This window comes from Syngnathus floridae, chromosome 20 (assembly GCF_059516105.1).
Source record: "Syngnathus floridae isolate MCC-2025c chromosome 20, RoL_Sflo_1.0, whole genome shotgun sequence".
NCBI classification, from domain to species: Eukaryota; Metazoa; Chordata; class Actinopteri; order Syngnathiformes; family Syngnathidae; genus Syngnathus; species Syngnathus floridae.
The window spans coordinates 2,709,748-2,737,053 of NC_142432.1; the positions used below are offsets into that span (position 1 = coordinate 2,709,748).

The 27,306-nt window shown below is 37.1% G+C and overlaps 1 long non-coding RNA gene across 9 annotated transcripts in view; it reads right to left on the minus strand.

The window, feature by feature from the left end:
* LOC148380735 (uncharacterized) overlaps positions 1-26,786 on the minus strand; it is a 183,964-nt gene extending 157,178 nt beyond the window's left edge. For all 9 annotated transcript variants that reach the window (XR_015854696.1, XR_015854694.1, XR_015854691.1 and 6 more), the window contains exon 1: positions 26,449-26,786. This is a non-coding gene — a long non-coding RNA (uncharacterized LOC148380735). The remainder of the gene's footprint in view (positions 1-26,448) is intronic.
* Between the last annotated feature and the right edge of the window lie 520 nt (positions 26,787-27,306).

Sequence of the window (27,306 nt, forward strand, 5' to 3'; positions counted from 1 at the left end):
AAGGATTGCAAACAGATTCAAATCTGCATAAACTCCAGTAAACAATCCCAGGTTTAAATAATGCAGACATTTTTGTTTGTCCACTGTTTCAAACCGAGCCAGTCCCTCATGTTGCGGAGGTTTGTTTTGTTTTGTTCAGTTCAGCCTCCTCTGTGTGATTCTGATTTTGATGGTTCCCATGTGGCGCGATGGGCGTGTTGAGCGAGGACGTGCTCTGCACCTGCTACGTTTTGGTTAGTTGGTACGTCGATTTTGGCTGGATTTTGATTCGCTGGGAGTTTTGCCTAAAGACAACACACTGTTTTCTGATCAAGACAAAACAGTACGCCGTTGTGTCGAATTACAGAAAAAAAGGCGACGCTAGTAGAAATCCATTTTAAATCCTCCCTGTTTATTTTTCAAGTATATCACATTTATAATGTCAGTTATGTAACCATTCACTTTTCATAAGGCTTGTCCTTATGAGAACTGGAGATGACCCCAGCTCACTTTTTTGTAGACATCTATTACAGGGCACATTTTCATATCTATGAGAAATTTTATACTCTTCCATTTCCCGAGCACGTGTGCTTTTATAATACGGAATGTAGCCGCAAGCATGGGCAGAACTTGAAAAGAGACTGTGAGGCAAAAAAATATGAATCAAATATCAAAATATATTCCAGAAGAGTAGGTAAATAATACATGTAAATAATAAAAGCAAATAACCAAAACTGGTGTGGCATTTTTCAAATCTGGAGGAGCTGCATACTAAATCAGAATTGTTTCTTTAAGAATTTTTATGCTGTGGAGATTTTGTAGCAGCTGCTGATGGTAAAAACAAAAAAATAACAATAAATATGTAAGTAAGGTAATTCTACTTTGTTACTTGACACGTCTGCTCAGGAATTCAAACACCTGGAGGTTGTTGATAGAAAAAAAAATTGAGCTGAAGTCTCTACAGGATACATTGAGCATATGCATTAAATCAGGTGAAGACAGCTGAAACTTTATATTTCACTTCATTTTAGTTGTCACATTCTTGACAGTGTTACCCAAAACCAAACACCCCCACGATCTTGCAGTGACAACATTTGTCATTACACTATTTATTTTTCCAGCCACACAATCTCTAAACCAACAGAGCAAATCAAGGGGAGTGAAACGTCAGCATAGAAAAACATTTTGAGAATGTGACTCATTTACGGAATGTGGTATCAAATCCCAGATCGAGTTAAAAGAAAATGGCAACACTGAAAAAAATAAATGTTTCAATCAGGTGATATTTGAGTGTAAATAGTTCTCCCATAAACAAAATGGGAAATTATAAAATGTAATATTTAATACAAAAGGGTTTTTGTTTGTTTTTAATGGAGTCAAACAGGTCAATGTCTTCTGCAATCCTCATTTCTTTACTGTATGCTATTTTAATTTGTTTTTAACTTTTCAACTCTTGTAAAGTGACCTTGAGTCACCTGAAAGGCGCTTCTAAATGAAATGTATTATTATTATTTCTCTCCTGCCAAATTATTGGACTCCTATGACTATTTTTTGTAATGAGTTCAAAGGATTTGAATACTAATGAAGTTAGAACTGATAGAAAAGACTTTAGATTGTCTTGATGGTAAAGCGTCAAACTAAATAAGAAGTAGTAATTGATTTGTTGCCGATTAATCGATTTAATTTTGATAACGGCCAACTTCAACTACATATGGCAAGTCAGAGCAGATTCGATGTGAAATAGAACTATAATAATTCTTATAATGATTGAAATTGATGTCAAAACACATACCCTCATTGGCAAATGCAGCGTCGCTACCGCCTCAAACTTCCATTGAGCTCCGGGGGATGTATGAATCATTCATAGTGATTACTGTGTGCCCATCAAATAAATAATAAAGTCGATTAAAGCGTGAATGAAAGCTGCAATGCCAAGATATGCTTTTTTTTTTACTTTGCCGTGCAATGAAAACATGCTGGATGAATATTTATTTATATATTTATTTTCCCGCATAACATCAGGTTTAACAAAAACGTTTTTGTCTATGCACTTAATTAAATCGAACATGACACATAAAACACTGTGGTTGGGTTGAATGTCAAGTGTGAATTCAAGCATGACCGTGGAAGGTTATGTGGAGTAATTACGCTTGTCTGACAAAGTTTGAGCATTTATTCCGGATCCTTCATAACTAATTTAAGGGTACATGCTTTGTCCTCTCTGGAAGGACATTTCACCGTACTGGTGAAACATGAAGGTGATGTGTGGGTAAATTAAATTACTATACTTAGAAAATAATGGCAACTTTGGCAACATTGCTCGAACGAGTGTTATAATTCCAGACTGTCATATTAAACAATCTTCTGTTTGCTCATCTTCTTGAAGGAGAGGTCATTTATCAGAGGTGCGACAACGGGATCTCAGTCCAATCTTCAAACCGATACAGTGAAAAATCTTGATTGACTGCTTTTATGAATCCCAAGTTCAAAGGGACAATCACTTGTCAGTGGGAGGTTTTTTTCATAGGTGACGTTCTAATGAAGATTTTTTTTTAAGCTTGATTTTGAACTCTCCCGGTCTACTCAACTTTAAGTGAGCACTCTATTTCTTGCGCTAGCCTCGCCATTTCAAGAATATGGAGTCATTGTGAAGAACCATTTTGAAGAGGTCCAAATTTCCATTTAAACTGGGACTGCAAAATAGTTACAAGAACTATTACATATTCAATATATTTTCTTCTTAATGTTGAATTTTACAAATGTTTGATTAATATTGTCTTGCTTTCCTTTGTGGTAGAGTTGTTAGTCAAGTATCCGACTACAGCTATACACCGGCTTATCGAGCTCGAGCCTAAATGAAGTCCCCCGAGGACTACCAGTGATGTCTCTGCTTCCTCAGCCTTTCACGCCAGTGCTAACCGCACTGTTCAAGTCCACTGCTGATTGCAACACCCACCTCTTTTCCCAAACTCTATACAATATTTCTAATTGACTAAAGATCCCAGACGATTTAGGAGTTGAGTCTGCACATCGTACTATTATCACTTATTATTTGAAGAAAGAAAAATCTGTGGTTAGGTACCAACTTGGTTCCATCAAAAGTCCTGGTGGTGCTGAGTGATTTCATAATAACAGCTAACAGGACCACTTGATCTGCAGGGACAATATTGAGGTCACTTGTCATACATTGAAGTAAATTTTTCTGACAGTTTTTTGTCAGAGCACGACAAGCTAATCTGACCAAACCATTTTATAGGTGGGGAAACTTAAATGAGCTTTTACTAACATATCAACCACATGATTAATGAATTTTACTTTTAAATTATATGTAAATGAATATGCACAGGGTGCCGGTAGAGGAAGGTAAAGCATCTATAATCTTTTATGCATGCATTGAGGTGGACTCATTTTTTATTTCAATGTCATCACATTTGAATTCTACACGATAAACGTTTCTGTTGTACAGGTCTATCTCAGAAAATTAGAATAAAGTTTATTTTCTGTAATGCAATTTAAAAAAAAGTCATACATTCTGGATTCATTACAAATCAGGTGAAAAATTGCAAGCCTTTTATTATTTTTTTTTAATTGCATTACAGAAAATAAACTATCACAATATTTTAATTTTCTGAGACAGTCCTGTATATTTATAATATTGAGCGTTGTGTTCAGGTGTGTATGACTTGCCAAATCCTCCATATCTGTAGATGACTGATATAGATATAGATATATATATATATATATATATATATGTACACGTTTAATATCAAGCTGACAAGTTCATTGTGTCTTCACCTTCCAGCCTTACTTGGAAATATGACATGAGCTTACACACTCTTGGAGCAGATGCAAATGAACCACTTTGCTCTACTGGATCTTTCCACACACAAAACGAGGCTGTGTGGGATTTGTCTACAAATACAGCTGTATCGAAGTTAACTTGTTGTGAGTTCACTGTGGGTTCTGGAATCCATTAATTATAATCCTGTCAACATCTCTCCCATATGTGTGTGTGTGTGTGTGAGGAAGGTTGTCGCTGTCGCCGTGGCGCCTTGACAGTTGCGGCTGGTTCAGTAAGGGTAGTGTGGGCTGGATATGCTCCCCTTCACTGGCAGGCAAAGGCTGCATTATGCTAATGTAACAACCGGAGGAAGAGAAAAAAAAAAAAGACAGTCGAGGGAGAGAGAGGCTGAGGGCGATGAAACGAAGGGAAAATGTGAATGTTTAGAAGAGACAAGAGCGAACATGAAGAGAGGAGAGGGTCCATGGTGTGAAAGCCAAGTGAGAGAAGTCACATTGTCGAGAGATGCGGGGGCAAACATGTTGTCATCCGCTGCATTTAGATGTCCCCTGATTCCTCCTCTTCACACGCCATTTAAATTGGGTTAGACAAGTGTTGCCGAGCGAGTTCAAATTCATTTACGAAAACACCAAAATCCTTTCAAAAGAGACCCTTAACATAAGAAGCAGATATTGTGTAGCTGATAGCTTAGGTTAGGCACACCAGTTTTATATTTTAAAATAGTCACAATGGGAATTATGGAATGTAGGTTAGGTTTAGGATTTTTATTTGATTTTATTTAGTCATTTAAAAATTCCCAAAAATAAAAACAATATTTATTTATTTAAATTTGACCTTAAAATAAGAATACGGGACAAAAAAAATCTACATTTTAGGTTTTATTTCTAAGCATTTATCAGTGATTATGAAGCTGAGAGAGCTGTGTATTCCTTCCTCAAAGAATTCAATCAACTTTTTTTTTCTTCCCCTAAAGACCTTGGAATGGTCACCAGCCAGGCACAGGGAACAAATAAACAACCATTCACATTCATTGCCTCCTGCAAATACAAGATCGTGCTTCTAATATTCCCCTCCTGATGTGGAAAAAAAATGGTTGCCTTTTGTCATACGACCATAGGCGTATACGTATACAATCGTTTTTTTTCCCCCCCATTCACATTGAACTACGTGGCCTTTCATACAATAGCTTCTGATGAAGAGTTATAGAAATGCATGGACCATAATAGCACCATCACACACACAAAGAGCCAAGGATTGCTACCATACTAGTAGTCATAAGTAGTTTTTATTAAGGGTTTTTATACTTCTTTTTTTTTCCTTCCTAAAGCATGGGAGCCTTTTATGGCACTATCAAATATGGGCTATGGCCCCGGTATATAGAAGAGGGAATGCTCTCTTGCAGCAAGATAAAATATGTCAATGCACACTCAATAAGGCAAATGCAAAAGCGAGCACGGCAAGCATATCCAGAAGCCAAAAGATAAATGTTTTAAAGCTGCGCAGTTTTAAGAGAACACTCAAATCACTCTGACTGAAGGTGAGCCACATTTATCATTTTTTTCCCCTTTGTGTAGGTCGTTTGCACACGAAAGTCAGGGGGAGCAATTTGAGAAAAAAAGAGAAAGAAATATTTCAGAAAAAATCTGCAAGAAAGACAAAGCTAATTATGAAGGAAGTGATTATGAATATTTTGTTATGTTATTCTAGTGCTATGCCCTTTAGAAAGGGTTACCTGGGCAATTAATTCAAATAATTATGAAAATTAAAAAGAAAAACAGGTGGCTGCAGACACCAGACACACACACATCTGCTTTTAAGAATTGTTAAGTCTGCTCACGAAAAGGAAGTGGACAATGTCATTCTTTAAGGGTCTTCCCCTTCACTATTTTAAATTAGCCACTTCACCTTCTCAAATTGGCATCACAGCCCTTGACTTGTTTGACATTCATTTATGTATTCAGAGGTTATTTATTTGTATGCTTAAAAAAATCCAAGCATTTACGTGATCAGAAATTTCTCGATGTTTACATTGTTTTTTTCCTCCATCTTCTGATATTTCGAATCAACAATGCTGCTTATTCTCAATTTACAAAATGTCTTCCTTACATGTGTATTTAAAGACTTCATTTTCTGCTCCACAAAATAAGCCATAAAGATTTACAGGTATTTTGTTCAAGACCATGCCATAATTACTCACAATAGGCAATCTGAACACTCTGGAGGAGATGGTGTAGTTCATCAGCCAAAGACTTGGGAGCAATGCTGGCAATTGGAGCATGGCTAGGCTCTTGTGGCAATAAATCCTAACAAATCCTTTTGCCCTCGCCCAGTTATGTGATGCCTCTCTTTGCTTGGATGGAGTCAAATAGGCTCCTGGCAGGTCCAACTCACTGGAGTGCCCTTGGATATTAAAATTCAGGTTGTTATGAAGAGTGGACGAGTGGTTCCAAATTAATTAAAAATAAAATTAAATAATTTAAATTGAATATGCAGCACTGATTGTTTAAAACAAGGCTGATATCTAGAGGGCATTTTTTTATCTATTGATTGACATAAAAATATATTCTTGTCTGCTGGGAATCAATTTGTTAATGTACATTAAAGCAGATTTTAAGCAGGGGATTAAATTGTGAAAAGACAACAGACTCAGTTTCAGGAAGCATTTTCCGTCACGACAGAAAGTTATTAAGTTCAATCTTCAGTTTATTTCTTCCGAGGTCTCTAAATGCCCATATGTCTCATATATCGCGCCCACATTTAAATATTACATTGTTACCCTCAGCGTTCACCCTCATAAACTGTCAGTTTGGAAAACGCTTATTGGAGTTATATTGGTTTAAGATTCAACTGTCAGCATGAAACATTAGCAGCTGATTGAGCATAATGTTTGTGATATTGGAGATTATACAGCTGGGAATAAACAAGGGAAGGGGAAACAGAAGGACTCACTTCGACACACTGGAATTGATGCGAATTTGACAAGATTTTTTTTCTCATAACAGAAGTAGTATTCCTGAAAATTATAAGAATTATTGTAAGGGAAATTTTATGGTGGCAAAGTTAAAAAAATGGAAAATATTTATTATTTTTTATTTATTTGTGTTTGTTTCAGGGAAAAAAATGTTATTTCCTTGTCTATCTACATCAAGTAAAATGAGTTTTTTTTTAATTAAAATAAATATATATACTATTGTAATTTATGAGCTCAGAAGTCAGCGTTTCATGCATGTGAATGTGTGAGAGCTGCACACCATGACACAGGATGTAGCTGAGTGCAAAGAGAATTTCAAAACTGCAGGCTCTGTCTTCATTTAGAGAGCCAGCTCCCGTTGTCCAGAACAATCAAAATGACAGAACACAAGCTGATCTCGAGGATTCGACTCGCTATTTGGAATGGCAATTCTATAAAAGAATCCGTTGAGTCATGCTGTCATCAAGCTGCTTTGCCGTGATTAAATTTTCTCCTTATGGTGGCACGCCGGATGAGGAATGCTCATCTTGCTTGTGTGACTTTTATTTCCTAATTGAGTCTTCAGGTTACTTGACAGCAAATAATTCTGTTCAGGGCATGTTTGGAGTTACAAGGCTATTTGAAATTAAAGTTTTAGGGCATTTGATTTTTTTTTCCACCTGACCTAAGTGCCAACTCATTGGTATAGAAAGTTGACATTTAAATCTGCCAAAAAAAAAAACATATAGAAACTGCAGGGATGTTTTTCCTGTATCGCCTTGACTCTCCACTGTCCTTCAAAAATATCCTTTCACTTAAAATCACATTCAAATTGCACTGCATAAGAAACACAATATGAGGAAAGCTGCTTGGGTTTATTCAACCAAATGTTGATAACCCTGGATTATGAATGTCATGATTTGTGCATACAATTGGCAATAAATTAAATTTCCAAGTTTTGTCGTGCTTTTGTTACCTTGAGTTACATAAGCGGGTTGTCATAGTCATCTTAATTGTGTCCACCAATCAATGATTAATTTGTCGAGCACCACACTACACAAATGTATGCTGCAACATACCACGGCAGCCTGCATCAGTCATAAAATCAAACTAGCCAGTAGGGACAGAGTGAATTAAATCAAATATACAACCAGTCTTATACCTTGAGGAGCCCTTTATATGCTTGCTAGCAAATCATTCAAAGTGCCTCTAAATGTACATTGACTCAATATTGCTAATATTGTCAGAACCTTCAGACACGGCTTATGCAATGGAATGCATTCTTATCAAATGAAGCATCAAGTGCTTCGATTTGAATAAGAATAAAGCATCACTTTTTCTTCTGGCTCAGTTCAGTCATCTGACGGAAGATTGTTGATTTTTTTCCGCATTCATGCTCTGCCAAGCTTTAATTGCCTGATTTGCTTTTCAAAACTGAAATGTTGCGCTCTATTCCTTTCATATCCAATTAAAATATTTTTTCTATTTGTACAATTTCAGACAAATGTTAATGACTCAGCTGACATGGCTTCTAATTAAAAAAAAAAAAAACATTACGTGTCCGATTTTCCTTAACTTGCTGATCCATACGAGACACTGCGAAGATTAAAATGTTAAGTGGTTGGCTTGAGGCAGCCACCGAGCCCTCATCACTTCTCGTGCGGTTTCATAAAAGTAATTCATTTATTGATTCGCCAGTCAAAAGTGATATGTGTAAGAGACCAGAGGGGTTTGACAAGGTTGATCTATGTAGGAGGTGAAAGACGCAAGTGGGCAATGCGGCGAGGAAGGAGTTGGGGTAGAGGAGATAAGGCAGACAGGTTCAAATAATTAAGTCACAAATGCCAAGTCGATAATCTGCACTGTGGTGATACGACAGCTACTTTACTCCTGGAGAAAAAAAAAAGATGTTGACGAGCTTACATAAATATTGAATCGTTTTTAAAGAGAGCAACATTTGGGATTCCGCCACATGTTCCTGGTTGTTTGTAAAACTAAAGTTAGATTGTTGACTTTTTGATTATATATCTGCAGAATTCAGAATATCTTCTAAAATGTCAAATGAAACAAATAGGGAGCGTCGTTATTTTTCGGGGGTTACAAATGATGATTTGGTATTTTATTTGAAGTTGATATCATAGAAGTCTAGATAGAGTCTTGCTGGAGATTAGAAGCATGCTTCAAAAGACACAGCTTCAATCAATGACAGAGATTTCCATATCACGAGATCACTAGGATCGTGCCAGAGTGCTACAAGAGTGCCTGATGGCTTTAAGCTTGTGACTTCCTTATAATATCCTTGGAGTATCTTTGGACAAATCATCATCTAATTGCTCTGGCCAAGCACCGATGATGATGAGAGCGGCCAAAGGAGAAGATAAGGGTGTCAAATCCTTAATGATCAGAGAAGAGCATCGCTCAGGGAGAGAAAGACATCGGGACAGTGGAAGCTAATTAATTCTTTAACCCGTGACTACCTCCCCACAGAGTCAATCTAACACCTTCCATATTTTATTGAAGGTTTGCTGTTCTTAAAGGAAGGAGGAAACTTTTGGACTTCTTTACGGGCAGTGGATTTAATTAGATGTAATTTATGATTAAGGAGGGTAGTTAGGAATCTTGGAGGTGTAATCGTTCAAAGACTTGGTTATAAATTTATTTGCAGGTTCCCCAGAAAAAAAAACATGTACACGCAATTACTAAAAATGAGGTCCTGCATGTAAACCTACTCCAACATGTAGTTTTGACCTCAGATTTAGGCTACACTTGTTAATCTTCTCTCAATCTAATCAACTCTCAACACACAGCCAAAATATCAAAAAGGGGTGACTTCAGGACAACTCAAAATACAGTCATACTAAACAAAATATATATTTTTAAATGTACCAGTATAGAAATTGGCTTTACATATTCATTTAATTTGATAATGACTTTCTGATTCACCACCTTCATCACTTTTAATCAGAATATCAATATACAGGTTTGTTTTAACTTTCCCTTCTCCAGCCTGCACGACATTTGTTGTCGGTATGACTTTAAGCTCAAATCTCTCAGCGGATGTCCCCATCTCTCAGTCCCCTCACACATGACACAGATCTTGCTGTTATTTAATCAGTGTGAATTGCAAGGATATTGCACACGGAGTGGCATATTTTTATTCCATCTGGGACATACACGTATGTTCACACGAGCTGCCAGATCTGTTCCCAGAGGCCTACATGCGGCTTGGCGTTGGAACGTGGCCATTATAATTTGTCAAAGTCTATGTCAATATATAAATCCGACATCGGCTACTTACAATGATACTTGGCTGAGTAACAATAAAAAAAAAATGGTGGTGTAAAAGAAAAATATTTTAGTTTAATGAAAATGTCAGTAAAAAATGTCGTCAGCTGCAATCATCAATTTCCAAAATGCATCAATATTCAACACCAAGCTTCTTTTTGTTTGTTTGTTTAGTCAGAGATTTGACAAACAAGCAAAAGGCCACCATGAAGAGAAATAATCCGTGCCTTTCTTTATCAGCACCAACCTCTCCCTCGGCTTTTCAACCTCCTACTGCTCTTCATTCATGTGTTTCTTTTTATGTCAAGGGCTTGTGCAAGGATTTGGTTTTCCTCTAAAATAAAAGGATTCCCACCTCTGTAGTTCAAGGATGATCATGGCGCAAAGCCCTCAATCTCCTCCATTTGAGAGCTCCAACATGTTTGGATACAACATGGAGGATAATGCGTCGCGTGGAAGGAAGCCCTGGGAAAGGATTTTGTGACTATTTTTCTTTTATCAACCATGCGATAAATGACTGATTATAACCCGATTCCGATCACAGATTGCAATTTTCATCTCATGCCGTTTAAAATTGTGCATTTCTTTGATGATGCGCAAGACAAATATGTACTTCTGAGTTGAAAATTGATTTTTTTTTGTCTTAATATATGTCACGGACACACACAACTAGTCTTTGTTGCACCTCGCATCATTTGTATGGCTGAGGAGTCAGTGAGTCTGCTAGATTTCCCATCATTGTCACAAAGAACCTGGCAGGGGATTGTAATGTGCATGTAAAGCTTATTGTGATGACCTATTGTGACTTGCACTCCACAGGTGTTACTTATTTGATATACACTATATATGTAAATATGTCGTATACATACAGATGAAAAGCATACAAATACAAATAGGTGTCAAACAGGATCACAGCGGAGACAAACAAAATGTTTGTGTACACTATGCTTGTGTCGGGGGGAACATAATCAGTCGATTTATTTAAAAAAAAAAAAAATAGACAAGATCAATTATCCATCTGCCTAATTACAGTTGTCAATTAGTGTGCCGATGCGTGCCGACTCATTCCGCCATATAAGGAGCGAAATAGGATCCATGATGTATTCTATTTAAAAGTTGATTTATTGTCCAAAATAAATGACTTCACCTTGAAAGCCACACGAATACTAAAAGACACACTTATCTGCTTCTACTGACAGTAAATTCATCATTTCAGTTCATCAGACCGCTCCTGTCTACAATGTGGCAGATGTTAAACTTGCTGAGATTCATGGATTATCCTATTAGCTAGAATTTATTTTAAGAGGGCGTCATGAAAAAAGAATTGATTTATTTAGGCACTCTACAGTCATAGGTAGATTGATACAAATTGGAAAAACTAATCCCGAGGAAAAAGTCTGCATCTTAGGAAAACACTTTTAACAGTTTGTTATTCTAAGTAGCCACCACACTTGAAGCCTTCCAGGTTTCTCCCTCCCATGAAGAGGAAAATATCCTACTAAACTATATATCAACCTTTTAATCTTGTACTCCATGAGGATCATTTCTTGATCGATGCGAGCCCAGAGGTCATAGAAGGCTCTATTCCGAAGAGATGCTTTAAATTCAGAACACCTCCTGAAACCATCTAGCTGCATCAGAAAATATCAAATTTAACTTACATTTAAAATGTGTGAAAGTGCTGTGAAAAGAGAGCCTTGCTGATCTCCCAGACAGAAACTGATGATCATTTCAAGGGCGATTGAGCCAAAAGTCAATATCGGGTTCCTGTTTATTTACACCAGGTGTGTCAGAAAAGTTCCAGGATTCTGTGTTAGTTTTCAAATCAATTAGGAGCACTCTAGAAGAGTCTAAGACACATTCCCAGGGTCATGGGTCACCTTGATGAAGTATCAAAGTTGCTACAGCTATGTTGCTTTCAGGCAGGAACTGTCAGATGCTCTCACGAGTGTATTAATGTGGGATTTCATCATGTATTCCATGATGGTGACGATTAAAACCTATTTTGGTTGTTAATTTAGTTAGCACGGAATGTGCATATTGTAAAAACAAAATATTCTATTTGTTATATTACATAAGAATACTAATTAGGATCGTGTATCTAGGTTAAGCCGGTTCATTTGACAGGAGATAGCGCTATGATGACCGTCCATTGATTTTTAGATAAAAGTGATACGGTAGCAGTCACTCTACAGAAAGACTCCTGTCTGGATTTTATTGCATCTTTCCAACTGACAAATTTAAGAGCAGTGTGCGGTGTCAGCTGTCTTGTTCGTATCGGCGATATTTTTAAAGTGTCCTTCCAGAGCTAAGTGCCGCTGGTAAATTGATGGAATATTTGACCACTTATGATGTTGGTATATTAGATCAGAGAAGTTCAACTGGGAAATATTCAAAGCACTGAGGAAAAATTGCATCCATCCATCCATTTACCGTATTTGCTCATCATCTATGTCATCTGTAATCAAAAAGCGTACATAATATGTAATTAAAGGAACTCTGGGGTTGAATCTGTCACAGCTCAGAGTGCAGATAAAAATAATTGCCATCTGTTTGTCTTTTTTGTTGCAACAACAATCAAATTCCTGTTAACACCCGCAGATGTAAAGGTGATCATTTCTGCGCAAACACTCCTCGCTCACAAAGCTGTTAGTTGCGGCAAGCCTTTTTTTTTTTTTCATTTCCATAATTCAACAAGTTCTGCTGGCACTGAAGTGAGTGAATCAACTCGGTGAAATGAGGCTAAATCCCATGCTGAATGTGGCAGACAGTGCAAAGGATGAACAGGGAGTGATAAACACAAGTCTGCTCTCTTTGCTATATGCCACTCTTGTTGAGCAGTGCAGAATATCTGAAAAGGCCAAGATGGCAGCCAAAAGCATTATCATTGATTTATATATGCCTCAGAGCGTTGCTTACCCACCCTGATGCATCACCTGCCAAACACACAAAACTTTATCTCACAATAGGTAACTCCCCTGTCATGAATAATGATCGATTGTCACATGGTGTCTGCTAGCCTTCCGAGCGACTAGTCTTATGATATTCCACACTTGATCGGATCTTTTAATTTCACGCAACAAATTAATGAACCGTTGCATAAGCAAGATGACTCATTTTCTCCCCTTTTTGCCATTTTGAAAAACCTGACCGATGAATTTTTCTTTTTTTCCTTCAAGTAGAGCTACCCCCCCCATACCCTTTGGAAGAAAAATTCATTTGAAATTTGTTATCTGTGCTTGAACAAATATTATCCAAGTCCTCAGTTACAAATGTTTAGACAGGAGAAGAGACATCCATGTTTCAGTTGATTATATTGAACTGAACCTAGACAACCTCATGATGTACTCATCGGGCTCCATCTCCTGAATAGAAAATGAAAATGTCATGCGGACCCCTGGAATTACATTGTATACACAGTACTTGAATTCTGTGTGAAGAAATGATTGAATCTAAAAATATACAGTATATTGTGTGTGTGTGTGTGTGTCTCTATAATATATAAATATAAAAAAATATATAAAATAAATATAAAAATATTTTTAAAATATATAAAATAAATATATATATATATATATATATATATATATATATATATATATATATATGTGTGTGTGTGTCTGATTCTTCTGTGATAAGAACAGACATTTTTTTGAAGAGTAGATCTTGAGCATCACAATGAAAAGTTGAAGAATAAAACAAGACTTGGAGTGCAAGTATTCCTTTTGCAGATCCTCCGTCTCGTTTGGAGGGAGCACAGCCTAAACAGAGTGTCTGAGGTTATGCTCTTCATCAGTTTTACTTTCTTTCTTACACTTTCTAGCCAAGACTGATACATAAGGTCTGAAAGAATAGGGAGCAAAGGGAATCCAGCTGTCAAAAAGACCTCAAACATAACCCGAAGAAAGCTCCATTCTCCAATTGTCAGCCCTCCTAACTCACTCTCTCATTGCCTCGTCTCTGTTTTGCAGCCTCTTCATCCTTGACTGTCTTTTTTTTTTTTGGCTTGCTTCTACCGTCCAAATTTCCCAGGGAGCAAAAATTGAACAACACATTCGGTGCCTCTGCCAAGAACCTAACAGTCCCCTTTAACTCAATTAATTAAGCCCCCATAGCTACGTGATCCTAATTCAAGGTCTGTGAATGTTTAACAGCCAATCATCATTGGCAACAAAACAATATATGGAATATTAGTTGTGCTGTAATCTTTTTATAATCCATTCATACACAAGCTTGTGAACAAAGCAAGTCAGTTTTATCAAATGGGCAACCTCAACGGTGCATTGCCAATTTACTCGAGTACTGCCTCGAAAACCATATTAGATAATCAACGTCCATCCATCACCAGTCATCCAAGACCGTTTAACCCACATTATCCCAGTTGAGCCGTAAAACCTCACTTCCAACATTGATGGATGAGCTATCATGTGATGAGAATAATGTCCAATCAAAACTGAAATCACAGTTTTCCATAAATGCCCTGATGCAATATTTTTGTGTGCGTCTACGTATTTACATTGCTCGTGAATCTAAACTTATTTTCTTAGGATGTGAAGTTGAATGATAATGTTGCCATCTGAGAGTTCAGAGTGCAGATGAATAAAGTAATTCCGAGCCAGGTGTTTCATTTAGAGTGGGAATTACCACCGACTCAATGAGCAATTTGACTATTTTTGAGGTTTTTTATTTTTTTTTTCTAGCAGCACAAGTTCCAATCAAGAAGGGAATAGCTCCCAGCAGCAGTGGAAGAGCACTAAAAAGACATTTTCACAAGAACCGGTCCTTACTTCGTGGAGACTGAATTAAAATTGGTGGAAATTGCTTTCCAACGTAAAAGCGGATATTTGCAAATGTCTTATTTTAATTCAACGCAAAAAATAAAGTGCTTTCACGAAGGACTAGAGAAATCAGGTTATTACTTTTGGGAGACTCAAATCAGAAGTTTAGGACAATCTTTAGTTTAAAAAATGGCTTTAAACGATTATTTGATTATTAAAAACGAGGGTGTTAATTTGATCATCAATTTGTTGTCGATTAATCGAGAATTTTTTCATTTTGACGCCTGCTTTTTCCACCATCTCGTAGCATCTATAAGCATTATTAACTGTTTCGATCAATGTTCCCTTTCAATCTTCCATCAGTCAGTTCAATCTGTATCCACTCATACCTCAAATACTGTTGCTTATTGGAAAGGTGCAACTCGTGACAAGAGTTTTTCTGAACTCATTGTTATGTGCTCAGTTTCAGAGAAAGCCGCCATATTGGACTACTGGGAGATGTTGCCAAGTGATTATTGCAACAGCTGCGCTGTGCAAATTCCCGAGGCAACGTTGCTGTTCTTCCTCTGATCACCATCAAGCAGATGTACCCATAGCCGAGACAATGACCGACGAGGTGTTGCGCAATGGGGTGCTTTCATTGCGGCACTTTGAACACACAATAACGGCAATCATAGCCGGACAGACAAATTATAAGCGTGCAAACTCACAATCGTCCCATTTAATACTAGAAAGTATTTTTATTTATTGCATTATTTTTTGAGAGCCAGTGTTGTTTACAATACTGTTCTTGTATAGACATTGAAAGACAAGACATGAAACCATATTTGAGAGTAAATGATTATTTTTCTGCTCCATCCTTAATCATTTGAGTCATATAAAACGCTACTGGTATTCTCTGACAAAGCTCCCTCGGGCATCAGCTGTGCAAAAGCAATTGAAACGTTGGAGTGACTCTTCCCCGCTCGCCACGTCATGCCAGTGAACACAAAACCCGGACTGTTCAGTTTCGGTGTTCAAGTCCTAAGGGTGTCACATGTGTGAACGTTGATGGATTCCTAACCGTCGGCTTGTACGCGAATACTTGACCGGTGTGGAGTTAAATTCCAAGATGCGGCGGTTGCCATGACAACATATACAGATTTTCAAGTTTCCCATTAGCTACTGATGCTAAACGACTCAGTTAAATTATACCAATCTATCCTTCGATATCTGAAATAAGTTAATGAGGCAGTGAATGAGTGAATTAATACTTTTTTTAACGCTTTGGAGATTTTATTCCAAATTTGTATTAGTAAATATTCAAAACATTTTAAATTAAATTATACCAATTCATCCTTCAATAGCTGAAATAAGTTAATGAGGCAGTGAATGAGTGAATTAATACTTTTTTTTAATGCTTTGGACATTTTATTCCAATTTTTTATTAGTAAATAACTGTTTCAATTAACACCATTGTTTTGATTTCTTGGAAAGCTTGCCGACTTTTTACATGAATCTAATCGAGCAGTTGTTCATACAGCTAATGACACAAGTGATAAAGTTTTATTTGACAATTTTGAAGCTGTGTGTCTTTATCTTGATTATCTACAGTACATCCGGGTGTATTTCAAACTATAGAATTGTTAACCGAGGCACTTGGTGTTGCTTATTAAACGCAGAGGAGCCATAAGACTCTTGTAATTGCAGACTCTCTCAAAACATTAACTGGTTTGAAAAGTGCAGATAGACACATATGGCAGCTTTACTGACTGTGTTGATGATGTGGAGAGCACTTAGGCTAAATCTAGTGGGTGGTGTGAGTAAAAGACCCGCCGCATAATGCTGGAGAGTGATGCCAACTCACTCAGCAAATGTGAGCTTCAAGTTATCCACTCAGGCCAACATTTTATAACACTCTTAATAAGTATGTCGTATTACTGCAAACAGTTACTATGTGGGAGATATTTTGGCATCTTTCAAAAAGTTTGGATCCCAGTTGAAATCAGATCTTGCACTAAATAACAATAATTAGATTTTAATTAGATGGCCTCGGAGAAACAGGGAATTAGCCAAATTATTGATTGTATCCTTAGAATTGGATTTATGATTAATACCGGTAGTTAAATTTACAGCAAGGCTACGGAAAATAATATCCTGAGGAAGCAGACAGAGAAGCAAATTAAATCCTAATATTTAAACGGTTTCTCTTTAACCTTGACACATTAGCTAAGTCTTGTCCTACATTGACCACTCTAAATATCCGATTTTTTTTTCTTATGTGTGGATCATTATTCACATTAAATTGACGTGCACTTATGAAGAAGCATTATTCATGACAGCTTAATTGCATTTAAGATAACCCTGACATAGCCTTTACCAGATTGATATGTTGATTAATGCAATTGGGAATATAGAACACATGTATGCTACAGAAATTGCATACTTTGCAGCGACAGGGAAAACCGTCTTTGATATTGTCCCATTGGTGCAGAGCGCCACCTAGTGATTGTGAGTCCAACTAATTTGAGAAATGACGCAAGATGATTTGATTAATTTTTCAGTGCATCAACTCTAAAGTGAGAGTGTTTGTCGGGGATCATCGTCACATTTTGCAAGCATGCTGGGTGATAATGACTTCCAGGTAGAGCTTATTGATTTTGGAGCAAATGCAGGTCAAATAAACAAAGTTTCTCTGATCTTGCATAGCAATTAAACCAAACAGGCAAAGGACAAATTAGTCGACTAAACTCCTTAATCATTGCGATTTTATTGAGCGGTATCTTCAAGGTGGCCAAATAAACCCCAACACTGGCACATTGAGGAGGATGCATTATAAATTAAAAAGAGGAAATTGGAAGAAAAAAATAAAATAAAATGGGATTAAACATTTTAATGAATGCAATTCATGTCTGCAGTGCATTTCAAACTTAGCAACGTGGCAACACTCACTTATCATCCATTTCTTGTATTTCTCACTTCCAAAAAACTGGCACCTAATCTCCCTAACAAGCACTGTGCACAATTGGCTGAAAATGCACACAGTAAAATTAACCCGCTTCCAAAAATTTCATTTCACATTTACAAGAATAATTTATAAATATATGCTTATTACGAGCGACGTTCAACGCCAAGAAGGCTTTTCATTAAGACACCACTCGGTGTTTAACGATGGCAAAAATGCTGTTAAGTGTCAAATTACAGGTGTTAAACTTGAATTACAAAACTGTTTTTATATTGTAAGAGGAAAAATTCAGAGCACCATAATTTCAACGAGCTTGGCCTTGTTGGGTATCATAAACCTCTCAAGAAGATCCTGAAAACGTGAGCCTATAATAAACGTTCTATGGGTCCTTGACTGTTTTGAATTGTCCTGAACATGTTTACAGAGACTGTGTTGCAAAATGGGAAGGATTCTTTTCAGCCCGAATTATTTTTCTCATCATCTTGAATACGGTGAGGATGTTATAGAGACTCGTGAGGTTAAAGCACCCTCCTCCTATTCAAGCCATGGGCAAAGCCTTAGGCTATGATGCAGCGGTGAACACGTTTTGCTTACTTCTCACAAATCCCCCAAAATACACTTTTTACAGTTCAGAACAAATGGCCAAGTATCAAAGATGCTCTTTCTTGAGCTGTTGTGCAAAGTAGAAACCAATATAAAAAATAAAAAAAAAGTCCTGAACTATCGCTTTTGGAGAAAAGCGCTGTCAACAACTCCAGACAGACCTCAGCCTCTCCAAGAACGGTAGACGGGGCCAAAAGTTAGTGAGCCGAGTCAATATAAAAGATTTACACTCAGGGAAAAAGGAGTGCGGAGAAAGCTACTCAAGAAATGATGAGGGGAGAAGACATCCACAGCTTTGTGACAGCTTTATGGGGAGCAAAGTGCTAAACCCCACAGGTTGAGCAGCTTTTTGAGGGTTATGATATAATGGAAGGGGTGTTGAGAATGATGTTTAGGTGGGGAGCTAAAATACAGGTTGAGCTACTCTCAAAGTTTGGATCAGCAAGATTTTTCCATCGCCATGCTAAATGCAATTACATAGTTACTCCACGACTACGTTCGACCTTGCCCAACTTTCCTCACTTAAAATCCATCTGTTCTTTAAGCACTCCTCCACACCTGTAAATGACTAGGTTTGTCTTTTTTTTTTTTTTTCCACATCAACAGCTCCTCATCTAATTTGCTGATAGTGTGTCCAAACACCAGCTCTATCTCAAAGGGCCACTTACGTGTCCTTCCTTAAACTGGTGTCAGCCTAATGGCACTTATTTCAATAGAGGTGTTGGGAGCAGCTTCAAACTTTATCGGTTCTATTCCCTGTAGGCAGGTAAGACTTGAGAGACATTCGATTCTATCAGCGTTAATGCAGTAGATCGAGTTTTGAATGTATTTATGAAGCCTTGAATTGATTTAATTGTCACTATTCAAAGAAGACAGCTAGATGAGCAAAGTTATATTTCCAATGAATTCATAATAATTATTTGGACCAATCTGTATGTGATGGGAAAATGAAGCTTCAAATTTGCTTCATGAACCAGTTATATCTTTTGCCGGTTTTGTTACATGAAGCAAATTTGAAGCTTCATTTCCATTCAACAACAAAAAAAATTTCCTTATGTACATATTAGCTTTTTATTATTTGCTCCTAGCATTGTAGAAATGATCACAGTTATACAAGTTAATCATCTAGCAAGCAATACCTGAATGCATCAGAATTGTGTTATTAAACCATATTGCAAAAGTGAACCTGAGGCCTGATTCGAGAATGGACATACCGTAATTGTGTCATGGATAACTTGTCCGTGTGTTTCTACACTGAAACAAACCCCATTGAGACTCAAGGACATCACATTCTATCGTCACTCTGTTTACACGCTTTCTTTTTTATCGACATATTTTGTGTTTTTCCAGTGTTGTTTGAAATGTTGAAAAGTTCTTCCTCCATACAAAGAAAGCGCAAATAATAGTCGGAGCTTCTTTTCAGCTCAATAACCGGATGATTGTATTGAACAGAAACTTTTGTGCTCCTCACCAGCAGTCGCGTTTATGGATATTGATTTTTTTTTTTTTTTTTTTTTTTGAGGGGTTGCATTTGTTTCCATACATTTCTTTGTAACGTTTTCATGGCAATGTATAGCTGTCTTGATGATTTGGTGGTTAATATTGACTGCAGCAGTTTGTTGAGATTGTTACACAAGTGCATAAAGTGATTTAATAATTTAAAAAATGATGCAAATTTTCAGTTAAAACCTGTTTTCCTCATCCCAATTGATTCAAGTTACTTCGTCTGACACAAGGGAGAGTCTAAAAAAAAACATTTTTCCAAAAAAAAAAACTACAAATGGAACCCTGACTGATTGTGGTTTAACATGCCCTCCATTCCTTGCCTGGGGCCCTCCTCGGGGGATCCTCGCAACCATCTTAAGTGCCCTTCCATTTCTCTAAAAACTCAAGTGAATTTTCATGAGTTAAAAAGTCTTCAAGGGCAAAGGGAGCGAGGGCATCATTTAGCGTTTTCTCAAATTGATCTGTTATGGTCAATAGATGGAAAACACCCAGTCAAGGTTTCAGAATTAGAAGCAATAGGCCGGCATTTGATCTCAAGTTAGGTTTCAGCGGCTTAAAAACAACCAGTGACTGATAAATTGGGCCATGGGCAAATATCCAAACACTAGGGACAGAATTTTTAAGTCGACACATGATCCCGAGTTGCAAACAACACAAGAGATGTCTTCATTCCAAATTTTTGGGTTTCCTTCCACATGATTTCAACACAAGTGTGATTATTTTTTATTTTAATGTGCAAATTTGTGCATGTCAGTCTTCAATTGTGGCAAGTTGGGCTGTTTAGCAGCCCCTTGACATTTATAGTGTGACAAAATGTGTAGCTTTTATTCTAACGCAACGATGAACTTGATAAAAAAAAATCAGGGGTTAATCTGGTTGCTTATACTATGCAGTATCTGATAAATACAATCTCTTTGATTAAGTTCAACTTAACTCAATCAACTGCTTCCTCTCAGATGCTTTCGTTATGCTTTGCTGATTAAATGAGCAATCCCGATTTGGGAGCTCTCCATCGAGTTTGCCTGCACTTTCTTTTAATGAAGCGTGTCTGTTCATCTTGAACATCCAAACCCTTTTTTATTCCAAATCCATTCATCATCTAATCTGTATTCATCAAACAATGATGACAATCATTGTGACGGAAGACAATGAAGTCAAGCCTAGTGGGAATACAAACAGGTTCACCCACAAGATGCCAAACTATTTTTAAAGTTGTGTTTATTTTCGCAAACTGAGAATGTTTTGTTTGCTTAAACACGTTGATGACTCCAAACTGCGAAATACTGGATTGCAGACAATATTAGATTGATTTAAAATTTTCAAACAGCTCCTCCTGATTTTCTTTGAGTTTCAGGAAAACATTGAATATATTCCGCCCCTTTGTACCAATATTGCACTGAAATGTATTGAAGTATTTCAAGCATGACATTAAAAAGAGATTTTTGATCTTTTGTTCCTTCTTTATAGTCTGAAGAAGCACAACCATTTTTTTTGTCAAGAACATCAGTGTTTGAAGTATTCTGCTATTAAATCAAATAAATATATATTCTCCTTGTTTAACATCAGTTCCTTGCAAGATAATAGTGGTTCACCCATTGGTATAATTCTGACAAGTTATGAGAGTGGATATGATGTGTCCTTTGCAAACGCTATAATTATGTCAGTAGCCCTGTTAACGTGCCTTTGACGGTTATGATGGCAAAGCCGAGGCAAATTAATTTCCAATGAGCGCAACTACATGCAGGGGTTGAGTGCGCAGTGAATGATGAATCATTCCCGAACCTCTTGTGTTGTGTGATAACACATTTGTCATGTCTGATAACAGCGCCCGATTCATGTCTGCCAAGAGTCTCGCTTGTTGAGTAGTTTTATCAAACTAAAATTGCCGTATCGGTGACATCACACTGATGCTGTTGACTCGGACTGTAATATATTGAACCCATTTAAAAAAAAAAAAAAACTTCTATATGCATTATGGTAGTCCAGGCATTCCAGTGTGTCTTTAATCATTCTTTATTTTTGTGTCGGCAAATTTTTTTGGGCTAGGTTGCTCAAGCAGCAGTTGAACACATGTACTAATGGTCTGGTGGACGTCCAGAAATGAGCGCTATTAATAATAGAGCGCCCATTGGAGTGTGCGGCCCCTATTATCTCTCTGAGCAGTCTTGTGGGGATAATGTCAAGGGTACTAGATGAGGGTCTGAAATTAGTATTCATATGTGATATTAGCCTAAAGCAACCTAACAAATTTAGACGAGTGCATCCGGGGTTCACAGCAGTATTAGTATGCTATCTTTGATATGGTTGCTTATATTGACCATGAAGAGATGTTGCTTTATGGTCTGATCTTTATCTTGAGAACAAAGTGCTTGACTTACAACAATCAAACAGGAAGATGCTAATATTGAATTAATCACAAGAATTATTATTATTATCTTTGTAACTTTATTAATCTGCGCCCTTGCCATTTTTTACTTTTTACCACTAAATTGGGAATGGCATGTTTTTTAAATTCTATATAAAATTAATTCAGATAATTTGATGAGAAAGCTTATATAGGATTCTGAAAACTCTCGGAGAGAAGCATATTCACGTTTGCCTGCTGTAAAATGCGAGGGGACGTAACCTCGACAAATTCGGCCCTTATGTTGTTTTAATATTCCAGCTGCTACAGCGGCTTTATTTTCAATTAAAAATAAATCATAATCACATTTAACATTATGAGGGTCAGCCAAACATTTTCAAAAGTTAAATGCGTGTATGGGAAAATGCATTTGAAAACAATACATTCAAAATTTCTTTAGATTTCTGGATCATAACACCTGTGATATAATTCCTCATGAATGTTCTTAACCACTCGTACCTTTTCACTGTTCAATTATACATCACGTCGAGATTCTGCAAGTGTGACTGGCTGGCTTTCCGCTCATTTGATGTGCGGATGAAGGAGAATCGGAAATGCACAAGTGAGGCTGGCTGGTTTGCAGGGCAAAAAATAATGCTTGGTTTCGGAAGTTTCTAGTTGCTCTTTTAATAATAATAAAAAAAAAAACTCAACTGTTCATTTCAATCACATGATCAGTTGTGTAAACATGATGCAACTGTGCAGCAGAGTAGTATTCTTGAATGTTTAGCAAGAGATCAGAGTGCAAGACCTTTTCCAGCTTTAAAATCAAGTTTCACTTCGCAGGGATCTAAAATAGTGGAAGAGATCGCCAGGAAGTAGAGCCCTGTGCCCTCCTCACAGAGGATTATGTCCTCTTACCGACATGCGGGCTTGTTAAAAATACGGCAGGCCAAGTGCTTTGGGATCTGCTCAGAATTTATTTTAATATAAGTATCTCCAAGAAGTATTTTGCTTTGGAATCTCGGTAAGAGTTTTAAGAATGCAATTAAAATGAAAGAAATGTATCCTTGAACTATTGTTTGCCCTTTTTATTTGATTTTATATATATTTTTTTTTAAATATAATCGGGGTTTTTTCCAGCTCCCGGCTTTCAGAAGGTTTATTTTTAAAGGTAGCTTGTAAAATTCTCACTCATTGCAAATGACTCAATGACCCAGCAGGCTTATGGCCCCAAGTGTCATGTCATTTTCAACATCCTTTCCACCTTTCCTGAGATGTTCCAGCCTGGGCATGAAAAGAGCAACTATCTTATTTTCACATTTCATGTGTTGTTGTGAGTGTGTAGTTGCACCTGGACGTGAATATTAGTTTTCTGATTCCCTAGTGCTCACTTTTGATGTATGAAATGATGTCTGAAAAATTGTGGCTATGTTGTCTGGTTTTATAAATTGAGCTGGAATTGCTTTTAAGGGGAAATTTTTGACAAGAGTATAATGCATAGCAATAAAGGCAAAGACCAGGTAAAATTGGTGGTTTTTAAACGTCATCTTTTCTGTTGAGCTTTAACGTGCCAAACATATTCCATCAATTGTAGCAGGTTTATTTCTGCTTTCATTCAAGAGACAAACGAAAAAGTATTTCTATAAGAATAAGTACTGAGGAAATAAAATGTATAAATGCATGATTGAATAATCTGGGGCTTTTTTTAACTTTAATGTGCTTACATATTTAATAAATACAATTGAAAAGAATAATTTAAAATACCTTGAACACTGGAAAAATATCATTAATCCAAGATTCAAATATAAAATGTAATTTGCCTGTGGCTGCTTCTTAAAATTAAACTTTATCATGACCTCTGATCATTTCAATCCATTAGAAATGTTAGATTTTTTTTACATTGTACTTATCCCAACTGTACCTGAAGTTGTTTTTTAAGTTACCCTTCCATATTTCAGTTTTCCACACAGCTGCCAGTGTTGCACTGAGCAGAGAAATCCCATTATGCCGTAGAAACTCAACTTCCTATAGCTGATATATGTACAGTAAACCCCATTTATCACAGTGGATATGTTCCAAACCTACCCGCAGGTACAAAAACGTAATATGGTGAGACCATATAAAAATTTACCGAATTATTTTTCCCCCTTTCTTTCAAGGAAGGAAAAATAGTTCACTGTAAAAGTTCACATTAGAGAATTAAGCATTGTCCAACTAACCAATATTCTAATGAAAGTCTGCTAGCATCTATAACGCCACAGAGGGGCTAAAAAAAAAAAAATTTGGTCATTTTAATGAACCACATGGAGCAGCAACACATATAAGCAAATGATTCAACACGCTCTGGCACACATATTACAACCATTAAGTAACAAACCGCAAAGTAGTGCCTCAATTGCTTTAAGACGTGATTACACAAGTCAATCAGGAGAATACTCAACCGATTTAATTCACATTCGGGTTTTATAACATTTTACACCTTGAGCAAGCTGAAACTGCAAGTTGGACTTCATCCACTGGAATTTAGTGCAGCATTGTTTACATAAGGGCACAACCAATCCGTGGGTCGTAACGACTGTGGAATTGCTGTGTGGGCGGAGGAGGGTCACTGTTTTCACAACACTGTCATGATGGTTTAACAGCAGCAAAGTGAGAGCTAACACATAAATGTGACAGCGTAAAAGTAATTGGCTTGAAAGGGCAGCACGTTAGAGTGTGATTGGAATGCATGTGACTAAACTAATGGAGCGTGGCAGAGAAAGTGGAAAAACTGGGGCTGTGACTTGGAGGGCATTCACAAGGAGATGGTCTTAGTAGCTGAACTTTTATTAAGCTTCATTTGTTCTAGTAATCGTGGCAGGGGCTGTAAGGGGACAAAGGGTTCAATCAACTGCCATCAGCGTCAAGTATTGTCAGTGAGCCATTTAAAGGCTGGTTTGATTTTGATTTGATGTGCAAGCTATCGGCTTGTAAAACTGTTTGCAGTGTTTTATTGCATAAAGTTTACAAATGATGTTTCTTTGCAGAATAGGCTGGTTGTGAAAAATATGCAATGATAAATTAGCGGTACACTGCAGCAACCGGAGGGAGCTTCCATTTCTTCAAATAAAACTAAAGTGTTCTCCATGGGCAACAGAGGATAGCTTTACTTCTTAAAATCAAAATTGCGTCATCCATTTTGGTCATTGGAGAGCAGTAAGCTGTTTAGCACGTTTTTGTGGAAACATAAATATTACATATTACACATTGCTCCCTTGTCCAGAAATCGATAAATGATGTAATCTGGAAGAATCACCCCTCTCACCAAAAAATATATATATATATATATATATATAATTTTCAAGAGATTGTAGGATTCAATCCAGTACATAACATCCACCTATCTTTCTTGACAGCTTGTCCAGCAATGAAAAATGAAACACTATTGATGTTTTTGAAGAGCTGACGTGAAGTTGAAAATTACAATATCAAAAAAAACAACACCTTTTGGAAGTTTGACTTAGCATTAAAAAGAAAGAAATTCAAAGTGGAACAAACAACCAGCATAGAGCCCACCGGGCAAAAAACACATAACAGCAAAAATGTTTCAGAAGTAGAAAGCCTTGTTTGATCCTATTCCCTACCTAAATATATTGGGAAAAAGTGCCAGATCAATATAGAGGAATGAGCAGCAGATGAATGAGGATTGCAAGAGTTACAATACGCATTGTACAATGCAGCAGATTGTGTGCCCTACTGCTGTTGGCCTGCAAAAACACGCACACGCATCCATCCCCCTTATGTAAATACACGATTCCGCACTGGTATGACAAAAGCAGATAGATAGAACGACATGATGCTACACAGAGCACACAGCAAGGCTTCTCAATGCTTCAACACTGGGGAGGGGAGGGGAGGGGCTAAATGCAATGACAGGCGTGAAGACAGAATGACAACACTGACCCCTACAGGTGGCATGGGATACGACAGTGCTTGTCTACCCATTGCTATAACTATACAGTGACGTACGGTGACGTTCATAGTTGGTGAGGCAGATTTATAAATATATAAGTCAAAAAGGAAGGGTTGACTTAATATAATAGGGCTGCTGTTAGAATTAGTACCCTTTGTAACTTTGGTTGGGGATCTTATTCAAATTTGGAGAAAACACAGAAAAAATAAATTGATGCAGCCAGGCCTACTGCTGGTTAGTTCTTATCAGCATTCTACTCACGCACGCGCGTGCACAAACACACACACAGTTTGTAGTCTTACCTTTAATTGTAGATCAAGTCCATGCGCTTATCCTTCATCATAAAAAAGCTTCATCACTTTGTTGTAGAGGTCCTCCTTATTGATGCACCTTTGATTTCATTTGGGACTGCACCCCATGAAGCTCTGACAGCAGATCCGTCATGTGTTTTACAAACTTTTCACATTTCTCCAACTCTCAAGACATACAAAACTACTGCAGGAGCTCGTCTATCATCACATCAAATCCCCCAAAAGTCTCTTTACTTGGAGCTACTTCGTGCAAAATAACAGAGATCTGTGATTTGTTTGACAGGTGTTGTCTCGTCCACCTTGACAGCAAACAAATGGGGCAGCATGAAATACCTGTTGGCTCTTGTACGCCCCCCTCAGTGCGGCAGAGTAATATCTGCCTCAACCTGAGGCTGCAGTTCTATGACCCACCAGCAAAACAAAGCGTTTTGCTTTTGTATTTGAACAGGAAATAAGCAATTTCAGCAATTTTGACAAAAAAAGAATTCTAAATTAGTCATTCATAAAGACAAATGTTAATTATATATATTTTATAGTTCCAGATTGTTTATTACTCTGCATGGGGTGTATTTTGCATCATAGTTTTAAGAAAGCTTTGTGATACAAAAGCAGCAGAAAGAGATAACAGAAATAGTGCGCTTACTAGACTCTAAAGGGATTTAGCCATTTAAAATTTACGATTCTAAAACATTCAGATGATTCTGAGAAAACACATGGCTAGAAATAACACAGAAGGCCTACTTGAATACAGTGAGAGACTCCCCTAAGTGGGACTGCAAATTCAAAATGTATGTGCGTTTTGAATGAGGTCTCTACTTTAGTAGTCTGCTTTGCAAACTCGGCAGGCAC